The sequence below is a fragment of the Panthera uncia genome, chromosome D1, assembly GCF_023721935.1.
Source record: "Panthera uncia isolate 11264 chromosome D1, Puncia_PCG_1.0, whole genome shotgun sequence".
Lineage (NCBI taxonomy): Eukaryota > Metazoa > Chordata > Mammalia > Carnivora > Felidae > Panthera > Panthera uncia.
In genome coordinates this window covers 95,944,879-95,956,333 of record NC_064808.1, presented here as the reverse complement: position 1 = coordinate 95,956,333, position 11,455 = coordinate 95,944,879, and positions in this window count along the sequence as shown.

Below are 11,455 nucleotides of genomic sequence, written 5' to 3'. Positions count from 1 at the left end.
GGCTCGGGAAAGTTAGCGGGGAGAGCGCAAGAGCAGGGGGAGGGAGGGAGAGGAGGGGCCGGCTGCTGGAGCCGCTGCTGAGGGCACCGGGAGGAGAAGGAGGAGCAAGTGGAGGAGGAGGAGGAGGAGGAGGACGACGACGACGACGAGCAGGAGGATCGCCGACCGGGCGCAGAGGGGAGCGGCGCTGCGCCTCGGCTCTGGACGCGCTCCAGCCGCAGGAGGGGCGGCGGCCGCCGCGGAACCCCGGGCGCCCCCGCCCGCTGCGCACCCTGCCCCGCCTCGCGGGCCGGGAGCCCCGGGAGCGGGCCGGGCACCCCGCTTCCTCCCCAGCGCGGGCTGGGCGGCTGCGGCTCAGCACTGCAGGGCCACCCGCAGCCGCCCGCATCATCCCGTGCGCCGAGCTGCCAATTAGGAGGATAGTTGGGGGTGGGGGTAGATGTGGAGCCTTTCGGGTGTTGGGAGGCTGTGTTGCTCTGCTTTGGGGAACGCGAGTCGGGCGGCGGCTCCCTCTCCCGGGGCCGCAAAAGGACCACTCGAACGTCCGCGGCCGGCACTGCCGCAGCGGGTGAGTGCGCGCGCGGGCTGGCCCACTGCGGACCCCCTGCGCCTGCGGCCCGCCGCCCGCCGCCCGCGCCCCCGCCGCTCAGGGCCCGGAGAACAGAGCCTCCAGTTGCAAACGGCCCCCCCCCCCCCCCCGCCCACAGACCTCTCCCGAAATCGTGATGCTCCTGGCTGGGGAATCAGGCCAGACACTCCCTATGTGCGCCCGCTGCACCGTCCTTCTCATTTTGCCCACCCAGGCTGTTCCCCCGGAACCTGCTCTGTCTCCCTCCTCCAAGGGATTCCCTGAATCTCCCTTTTGGGGGTGGGGAGTAAAGGAGCCCAGGGCAGGCCTCCCTGCTTGGGGTTACAGCCAGGTCGGAGGGCTGAGGTGCGATGGCAGAGGAGGGAGCCTTATCCAACCTGGAGGGACAAGCGAGTAGGGCTATTTGCCGGCCACCCAGACCCCCTCCCTCCACCACAGATCCTGTCCGCCTCCCTGACCCTCCAGTCCTTGCAGGTCTGGACACCGGCTCAGATTTGGAAGCCTGCTCCCATGTCACAGGCTGAGCCCTGCAACAGCCCCGTCAGTGCCCCCACTTTCTTAACCTGGGGGTCCCCGGCCGGGCTTTAAAGAGATCCTGGCCTCCTTGAGGTTGTCGGGAAGATGCTCTGTGTTTCCAGGAGAGAGGCCCACTGCCTTTCCTCCGTGTCGCTGTGACAGTGTTGTGGTGGCCCTGGGGTTAGGCGCTGGGGACTCCAATCCCAGCTCCAGCACGCACTGCTGCGTGACCTTGAGCAAGTTATGCAATCTCCTGCAGAAGCCTCGTCTGTACTTTGTGATAGTTACCTCGTGGGATGGTTAAGAGCAGTGCTACTGAGACGGAGCCACCGGGAGGGGCCTCAGGGCCTCGCTCTGGCCCTCCTGTGGCCCTAATCTCCTCACTGGAAAAGGAGTTCGCCTGTCAGAAAGGAGGGTGGTCCACGCACCTCCTCTTCTAGACCGCGCTCCGGGTATCCGGGATCCTAGAATTCCCTGCTCAGATGACTCAACCCAGAGCCCGCCTCGTCCCCAGGCGCATCCCCTCAGGAGCTGACCGTGCCAGATGCACCCGCAGGCCCAGAGAGTGGGCAAGGGTCAGCTGTTTGCCGGGGCTGGGGAGTGGACAGAACCCGACATGCAGGGTGGAACGTTGCCAGGCAGACGTGAGAGCCCCCACCCCTGCAGGAGCCGAGAAGCAGCCCAGGGAATCCTTTTTGGACCTGGGCCTCGAATTAAGGCCAAGGAAAATTAATCCATTCGGAGGACAACAGATCAACTTTAACACTTTGGCATCTTGACATCTAACTTCTAGTTAGGCATAGACGTAATTTCCATTCGTCTACTTGCTCCGGGCCTTACAAACGTCAGAAGCGGACCTGACGATGAAGCCTGAATGAGATATTCTTTTATGCAAAAAGTGCTTAGCACAGTGCTAGACAGAGGGTGAGCGCACAGTACCTTTTCGTTCGTATTATTCTCAAAGAGGTCTGTGACCCAAAAATGCTCAGTCTCTTCCCATCTCCAGGCTCACCTCACCCTCTCCTCCCCCCCCGGAGATCCTGGACACTAGACCAGCAGGGCGGGCATCAAAGCTGCCCACTTTATTTTTACAGCAGGGGTCATGTTTCTCAGAACAGGAGGCTGAGGTGAGGGAGGAGGTGAGCCAAAGGGAAGGAAAGTGACCCCTGCCCAGAGAAGGGGGAGGGGAGGGGACAGAGCTCTCTGGATATCTTTAGATCCTGGCGACCGGAAACGGGGCCAGTGTCCCCGGTGCCCTCCGCGTCCCCGCTGCCTCGCTGCTCGTCATTCTTCACAGCCCAGAGAATTCTTAGGAGACACACACATTTCACAGATGAAGAAACGGGCCCAGAGAGGTAGGGTGTGGAGCCCAAGGTCACAGAGAAAGCAAGTCTTAGAGCCAGGATTAGAACCTCCCCCACTATGTGATTCCCTCTGTCCACGCCCCCCCAGCTTTCCTTTAAAGAACATCAGGAGGGTTCCACACTTGGGCAGAAGACGTGCTTGAGAAATGCATTAGTGGCTAGGAGATTTCTACATTTATAGAGCACTTTCCCGAACAATTCTCAAAACCCTAGACCATTGATCCAGCTTGGAGGGTCCTCCTGAGTGTGCTGGGGAGAGAATGACCCTTTGAAAAACGTCTCCTTGAGGAACCCTCCCTGATTTAGCCCCCTTCGCCCCGCTCAAGAGCCCCCAGTCTCTGGGTGGGGGACGCGATTTCGGCACTTGGCTCTTTTCCCTCCTTCTGCTGGAAATCCCTGGAGGGCCGGGATGGTGTCTTGGATATAAGCCCCCAGCGGCACCCTGGAGGCTTGATCCTTGCTGGTGGCTGATGCACACTCAGGTCCTGGGCAGCCTGCTCAGAAATACCCTGAAGAGCAAGTTTTCAGGGGTTGCAGAGAGGGAGTGGGCCTCTGAAGTATCAGGAAGTGCTGTCATTTCTCCGGTGGAGGGAGGGAGATGGGGCCTCGATTTAGGGGGAAGGAGGTTGTCTCCTGGGTAGGGGTCACGTAGGTTCTTTGAAAGAGTTCAGGTGCCCTATCGGTTCCTGCCCTCAGGGAGCTGGAGCGGAGCCAGGAGGGAGAGCATAGGAGGGAGGGAGGGTCGGTGTGTGGCTGGGGAAAGGGGGAGCCCCCAACAGTTCTGGGAGCAGAACCCCAGCCCCCGGTGCCCGGGAAATGCTCTCCCAAGCGAAGGAACTCACTCCAGGGGCGGTCCCAGCTTCTAGCAGGGCAGGCAGATGGGAGGCTCAGTCCCCTGCTAGTTCTTGGAAAGGTGGCCAAGACCCCGGCAGGGGAGGAGGGGAAAGGGACACTCCTATGAGGTCTCGGGAGCTATTTTAAGAGGAGTTCCTCCTAAGTAACTGGAGCCTGGCAGGGAGCCTCCCCCCACTCCCCCCCCACCCCTCCCCCCACCCCCCAGCCCCTGCGCTGGCTCCCCCATGCCCTTGCCCCAAAGCCCCTCTCCCCCTCCTCCCCCAAAGCCCCCCCAAGCGGCTCCTGGCCCTGGCCCTGGCCCGGCCTTGCAGATAACTGAGCTCACTGGCAGTGGTGTAGACTCGGAGACTCAGAAACCATGGGGCTCTGCGGGGAGCCCCCGCCCTCCCACCTCACAGCTCCTCTCCCACCAGCCTGGGGTCTACCCCCAGAGGCTGCTTCTCCCACCACCTTCCCTGAGCCGCCCCCCGACCCGACCCCTCGCTTATAAACAGAGCCCCAACCTCAGGACGGCGGAACTGCAGGCGCCCGAGATCCTCTGCCTGCATTAATTTAAAGTTAAATGCCCTCAAACCTTTCTGCCTCTCGGGTTGGGGCTGGGTGCACGCCACCCGCACAAACTTTTGGGAGCCTCCTTCCTAGTGCGCCTGGGTCTGTTCCCTGCCCGTCCCTCCCCGCCACTCGTTCCCTCCAGCTCCGAGTGTCCGCTCAGCCGCCCCCGGCCGCTGGCTCGGCACCCACTGAAGTTTGGCAGGTGCCGAGGGGGTTAACAGGACAGCACGCACCACACCAGCCCGCAGGCACGTGGTCTAGCGGCCGGCCAGGAGCCGGTCCTGGCCACCGTGCCCCTGCTCCCCAAGCCCACCTCGCCTTGTGGAGTTGGAGTAAAGATCAGCTCTTCCTGAACCCTCCTCACCCACCTCCACTTTCTAAGGGCTCTGGGCACAGGCAGGCAAGGCAGCCACCGCCTCCATGCCACCCATCATCCTCTTTTTCTGTTTTCTTCCAGGTTCTATCCAAACATCCTTTCGGGCAAAGGGGGTGGGGAGCCCCAGACAGATGAGCTCATTGGGAGGAGGAGGGCAGAGGGAGGAGGGAGCTGAACCATCCTGACCAGAGAGGTGCTCACCGGGCAGTCCCAAGCTGGAGAGGGGCGTGTGTGTCCACTTCCGGGAGCAGGCATCCGCTTCCCTGCGGCAGCTCAGAGATGGGGTGAGTCCCCGGCATCTCTTTATTCCGGGCCACGTGGGGGTGGGCTGCGAAGCCCCAGGGCAGGGTCTCAGCTACCCCGCCCAGCACCCCAGAGGTTGTTTACTCACTGCTTCGAGGCTTGCCATGACCCCTGCCCTCCCGTCAAGGGAGCCTGGGGACTCAGGAGGGCTGGGGGCTGGGGGCATTGGGAAGGTTTCTCAGCCACTGCAGCCTGGTTGCCCCTGGGACTACCTTGTCAGCTGGACGGCCAGGTGCCCTCCCGGACCCGAGACCCGGTTCTGCCCTGAACGGGGCGCTGGGACAGACAGACCGAAACAGAAATGTAAAGTGGTGTGGAGCCCCAGACGGGACTCCCTGAGTGTTCTGATGCGGTCCCCTCTGAACACGGTAGTGCAGGAGCAGCAGCTTTCGGGATTTCGCAAGGGGAGGGCTGGGAGGATGTGAGTAGGAGGGGAGAAATGGCAGGGGAAGAAGGTGGGGGAGATGGAGAGTCGGCTCCTTGGAGTGAAGGGTAACTTGGAGAAGTTGGAGTGTGACCCAGGCCCAGGAGGAGGGGTAGGAACCAGGAGGCAGCTGCCCTGAGAGCGAAGGAGGGGTTTTACGTGTTTCCAGAAGCCTAGAGGAGAAGGTGGCCAGAGACCAGAGACCAGAGACCAGGGCTGTTGGCACAGAGCTGTGCGGTCAAGGGCCAGGCCACGGAGGGCGGGGGTGGGGGGGATGTTAGGAGTCCACCGAGAAGGCTTTGCCTCTGCTTCCAAACACTTTTGCCCTTACCTCGTCCATGGTCATTTCGAGGTTGGCTCTGAGGCACCCTTCCCCCACTCGCTCCTCGACCTCTGGGCTGCGAGAGGCCGGTCCTCTGCCCCCTTCTGTCCTTCCTCGCAGTGTGATGTGACGCCTTTGGCATCGCTCTGCCCCGGGTTTGAGTCCTCTGCTATTTTCTAGCCGTGTCACCTTGCGTGTAGACGTCCTAAGTATAGCAGAACCTTGGCCTCCCCATCTGGAAAAGTGAGAAAAGGATGCATATTTGGGGAGCTGTCCCGAAGATTCAGTCAGCTGACGTCCCTGGAATGCTTAGCTCGGGGCCAGACACAGGGTAGGTATTCAGTAAATGGCGGTTATTCTTACTAGTCTAGCCGACTCTCTCATCGGTTTCCCCCCACCCCCACCCCACCTCCCCAGCTCTCTCAGGCTGGACTCAAACCCAGCCCCACAACCCTTCCACTGCAGCGGGGTGTCCACACGGTGTGAGTGGGCCACAGGGCAGGGACGGGGAGGCTGAAGCCTTTGGTGAAGCTGGGAGGGCCCACGGAGGAGAAGGCGGTGAAGACTGGCACCTTCTAACAGTCTTGGCTGGAAGGACAGGGGAAGCTTTGCCCTGGCCGCAGGGCCAAGGACACAATTTGCGCTTGGCCTGGTCTTTGGAAAGAAGTCCCCGAGGATGCTTGACCCCAAATCTCCACCTTCTCCCAGACTGTTTCTCACCGCCAATAGGCGCTCGCCACCTCCCCTCTCCCCACCATGGATGAATCAAGTAAAGATAAATAGGGTGAAGGGGCACGAGGGTACAGAGGCAAGCTGGGGAAGGCTGGGACTGAGTAAGTGGCAGAGGGACAGGAGCTGGCCCGTGCACGTCATGTTAATCTTCAGGCAAGCAAGAGTTAAGCCTCCTTCTAGCACTTGAATCTGAAAATGAGGCCTGAAGAGGGTCATTGTACTTTGGAGGCATCCAGAAGTATGCCCTGATGTATGAATCTTTCGACAACACCCTCAAGCTATGCTTGAATACCTTCCGGGATGGGGATCTCATTACCTCCGAGAAACTCAACCCTCTGCACAGCTCTGACTTCCATTGGATCTCTGTCTGCCTCTGCCCACCAGCCCTAATGTGTCGCCTTGGGGCACAACGGCACAAGTCTAATCCCTCACCCCGTGGCCACAGACCTGGCCACCGTATCGGCCAAGAGCTGTGACACACGCTTCCCCTCCTGGTGGGATGAACCCTCTTCGGCTGCCCACGTGCCCACAGAAGGGGCTCGCAGTCGGTTGAGGCAAACAGCTCCTGGTCCCGTGCCACCTGTTTTATGGGCCAGTTGTCCCGGTTGAGAAGCAGAAGCAGCTGTGGTTGGGATAAAGGTGACTCTGTCAGGGCTGCGAGGGAAAGCCCCTCCCGTGGAATCCCAAGTAGCCCAGCTGAGCACCCAGTGCCCACGTGCCCCCTTCCCTAGCACTTCCTGGACGCTCAAAGGTCATCACTGCCAGAGAAAAGGAAGAAGTTACTTTCCCAGTCTTTCTCCCTTTTCTAGCCAGAGGCCTCCTCAGCCCTACAGGGGAGGGGGCTCGTAGGCAAGGCCACCTCACTTGGGCCATCTGAGAAGAGCTCCCGCAGCGCCCTGCCAGCACGGACCCTCTGAGCCCTCCAGATGCCACAGAGGAGGGCCAGGGACCTAGTGGGGGTTGGTAATCCTGTGCATCAAGCCGCCCAGCCCCCAGGCCCCCAGGCATTGCCCAGCCCCCTCTCACTGATGGCTTTTAGATACCACCCCCACCCCCGCAATATGAGAGGGAGACAAGTCACCTAAGAGGGGCCCACATACAAACCGACATGAGGCCAGTCACGCTATGGGGGTGAGGAACGCGACCCTGGGAACTGGAGCCAGGGGACGTGAGTCTTCGCGTCTGATGATGGGTCATCCTGGGGGAAGGCCTTACCTGGGGAGGAGAGACTTGGTTTCCCGCCCAGGCTCTGTCGCTAGCCAACTGTGTGACTCTGGGAGGAACACTTTCCCTCTCTGGATCTCAGTTTTGTAAACAGCCCTTACAGAAAGCGTGGGGGCCTCTTCTAGCTCAACCAGGCCCAGCGGGGGAGGGGCAGCAGGCTCCTGGGCCGATGTGCCCAGCTGTGCCCAGACTGTGGGAAGAATGGCAGGCCTAGACCTAGAGCCTGAGAAGAGATCCTGTCTTGTCCTTGACCCACCCTGTGGCCTTACGCCGATCACCGCCTTGTGGTCCTCAGCTTCTGCTTCAGGACAGTCAGGAGGCTTGGCCAGACGGTTCCCAAGACCCCGCCTGTCTCTGATGTTGTAAAGATCTAGTCTCCCTTCCCGGTCCTTTTGGCCTTCAGGACTTGCCCTAGAGACTCTGAAAGCCCTCCCACCACTAGGTAGTCTCCTATTCCATGGCAGCAGGCAGTGGGCAGGAGGATGGGGTGCCTAAGCCCTGCAGGGGGCGCCAGCAGGAAGTGAAGGAGCCTTGGGAATTGAGAGATTCTTGCACGGGCACCTCTATCTCAGTGTGGGGGGGGGGGGGGGGGCAGGGAGGGGACAGGAAGCTGGTGGCCAATTCTGAGCACGGGAGTGGGAGCCAGTCCTTCCCCCACGAGGCAGCTCATTCTGCAACATCACAGCTACCTGCCCCCAGGCCCCAAGCACCCTGGGCTAAAGAACATCAATTTAAGGGAGATGCCTGAGCCAAATCCAACCCTCCCTGGAAGCAGGCCCAGCTCCAAAGTGCTCTGGGAGAAGAGCCCCCAAATGAGGAAGATGCTGACTCCACCCCAGAAAGAACCTGCCAGAATCCCCAGTGCCTTCTGCTGCTCCTCGGTCCACATTCCCTGCCTCAGTTTCCCTATTTGTTAACTAGAGAAGCACCCTCTCTGACATCCCATCCTTGGAAGGACCCAGGCGCTCTGAAAGACAGACATCCTTTTAAAGCAAGGTGTCTTTGGTTCTGTTAAACACCGGGCACCTCCCTTCTGGCTTCTCTCTCAGGTAGCAGCTGTAATCCTTGCCAAAGTTACAACTACCAATATCAGGATCCTTCTGGAATATTCTAAAATGCAGCTGACCACTAACCGCTGGCAAAGGCCTCCGGGTCAGCGGGGAGTAGACAGAAATGACAAAGAAACCAGAAGAAAAGTAGGAACCAGCCGCGTCAGCATTTCTTTGCCATTCAGAAAGTTGAGGCTTTTCTTATCTGGTAAGCCCCTGGGCACGTGTGTGTGTGTGTGTGTGTGTGTGAGAGAGAGAGAGAGAGAGAGAGAGAGATGCAGAGACATAAAAACAGGAAGCAAGAGAGAAAAAGACTGTGTCTGGAACAGTAGAGCTCCTGGGCCAGGGGGTCGTCTTTGGTCCTGAACTTAGGGAGATTCGACTGCATGTAAATAGGATAGGGCGGCACTCAGACGGGACATGGACAGCCTGACCCTTCCCCACAGCGATCCTCACCCGTGAAGGTGCATCAGGGGAGTCTCTGACCAGCTGTCATCTATTTTTCCTGAACCCAGAACAGGCAAAAGAAGCGTCTGCCTAATCAGACACAGGTTAGAAAAAGGGGACAGGAAGGATGGCCCCTCCACCCACGGAAAAAATAACATCAGTGTTAACAGTGGTGGGGACTTAAATGGTTGTCAGCATCCCAGAAATAACCGGGCGCCACCGCCAAGAAGTGGGTGTTCAGCCACCCTGTCCTCAGGGTGCTTTCAAGCTGGATGGAGTCCCCCAGGTTTCCGAGACAAGGCAAACGGGGAAAGAGAGAAGGCATTTGTCAACATGGGCAGAGCAGAAGGACCTCGTCCTTGCTGGGGACCCGGCAATGTCAGTGGGGTTACCAGGAAAGGAGCATCAGGGGGCCCTGTCAGGATCCTGGCAAAGCCTCTCCCGCTCTGCGCCCCCCAAAAAAGCCACACTCAAGGGATGTTCAGGGAGACGATCTGTTTATTGTAGCCAATAGATCCAAGCAATGAGACAAACTGCAAAAGAAACGCGGCAGCTGGGCCCCCGAGGACCGTTGAAGTTTTTCTCCCCACCACCCCTTCCAACCACCCGGTGGCACGTGAAACCTAGAAAGTGCCTAATTTTCTCCTCCAAGGGCACAAAGAGCTAGAAGAACATTCTGTAGTTTGCCTTTGGTGAATCAACTCAAAACATTGAGAAATGATTGTTCCCCTCTCCCCACACCCAGTATAACTTGTGGGGTGGATGCAGTGAGATGTTGTATATTTGTATATATATAATATATCTATACCTATATATAGACTATGTACAAATGCATCAGCAAGCTTCGATAAAGGAAGACATCAGCAAGAGGCACAGCAGGAGACACGGGCTGTCTATCCTTAAGACAAGTAGCAAGGGAAATTTCTGGATTCATCCCTCCATCTAACTGCACCACGCCATTCCCATGGCCTGGGACTGTCTTTGGTGACCTGGCCAGTATTCTCAATTGTCCATCTGCTTAACCTGACCTTGTAAATACTTCCCAGCCCCGCTTCCCCAAGGGGACTTAACGAATCCAATTAATCAGCTTTTCCTTTTTATAAATTGGGAATCACTGTGATTAGTCCCCAGCGAAGGGGCGGACAGCTATTTTCAAAGCCAGTTTCAAGGCACCTCAAGGCATTTCAGTCCTGAAAAAATTGTACTTTGTTCTTATAAGCTAAATCCCATGGGTCGGCCAGCCCAGCTCTTTACAGGGGCCCTTAATTAGGAGGAAGAGACAGACAAGGAGTTCCAAGACAACAGGAGAGGCAGGGGCGGTTGAGAAAAACAGGAGACTGGACCCAGCCGAGAGCGCAGTGACGGAAACACGCAGCCAGAAGTGGGCTTTGCAGGGAGAGGACCAGCTTGCTGGTAGAAACTAGAAAGCAGGAGAGAGAGATAGCAGCCGTGGAAACATGTCACCGGTTTCCCACCTCTACTCGCGCAGAAGCCCCATTTGGTTCCCAACCTCATCGCCCTGGGGGAGGCAGCTCAAGGAGGCCCCTGGAAGAGATTCTAAGCGGCTGCAGGAGAAAGGGCGCATGGGGGTGGGCACCTGGGGCAGAGGTGGCTCCTGGCCCACCTCCATCCGCTCGGGCCTCTGAGGCCCCACTAGGTCAGGGCACTGCAAGGAAGGAACCCGGAAGTCTGGGGCTTCTTTACGGAGAGCTAGGACTTCTTAGAAGAAACCTAGGGGATCGTGCAAAAACTCCCCTAAATGTTAGGAGTCCTGGAAAAAGAAAGCTGCCCCACTTTTCTGATCCTCGGCACAGACTTTCACTGGTCCTGGGAGAGGAGAGCCCTTGAGGGGTTGCCGAAAAGTGAAATCTGCAAGCTGCAGAAGTGCGTCGCCACCTTGGTCTCAGCTGGCATGGGGTGCCCACCACCCGTCGCTCCCCTCTTCGCTGGTTGGCTCCAAGGATGGGCTGTGCCCGCCTGCCCCAGGCATCCTGGTGGCTTAGCCCACCCCCATTGGCAGTGTGTTGATTGGCAGTTAGGTACTGAGCTGGACTCACCTGACTCGGGCTGTCTGTCCCCCACGCTGTGCCCACTCTTCCTGGTCTACCACCCTGTTCCCTGCGGTATCTTTTCCCCCCTTTCCATCCTTCCTTTCCTTCCCAGGGCCCGGATTCAGGACTTTCTTCCTTCTTCTCCAACTTCAGCCCTGGGAGCAGTGGCTGCACAGGTGGAATTAGATGCACCAAAAAAACCCCAAAAACAAAACAAAACAAAACAAAAAAACTAGTCTTGGCCCCCACGGGGCTGACCTGCAGTTCCCAACTCGTCTATGGCTTCGTGTGCCTCCCTGGGGCCCGGCACAGTGCCGGGCACACAGGAGATGCTCAATGAACGGATGCTGAATTGGAATGAATTAAACGGAACCTCCCATATCGTTCTCGCCCCAAATCGGCTATCTGATGGGGAGAGGCAGAGGATGGTCCCCGAGACTGTCCCAGTCCTGTCCTCGCCTCCTTTCCTCAGACTCATTCCTGCCCTGGGCACTGACTTCCTGCGCCTCGGTGGCCTCTGAGCTCCTGGAAAGGCTGGGAAGTGCTGAAGAAGGTCAGCCTGGGGTGGGGGGGAGGGGGGCAGGAGTGGGGCCTTGCCAGCAGCTCTGCCCTCCCACTCCACCCCTCCATCCCGCCACCCCCCCACCCGGC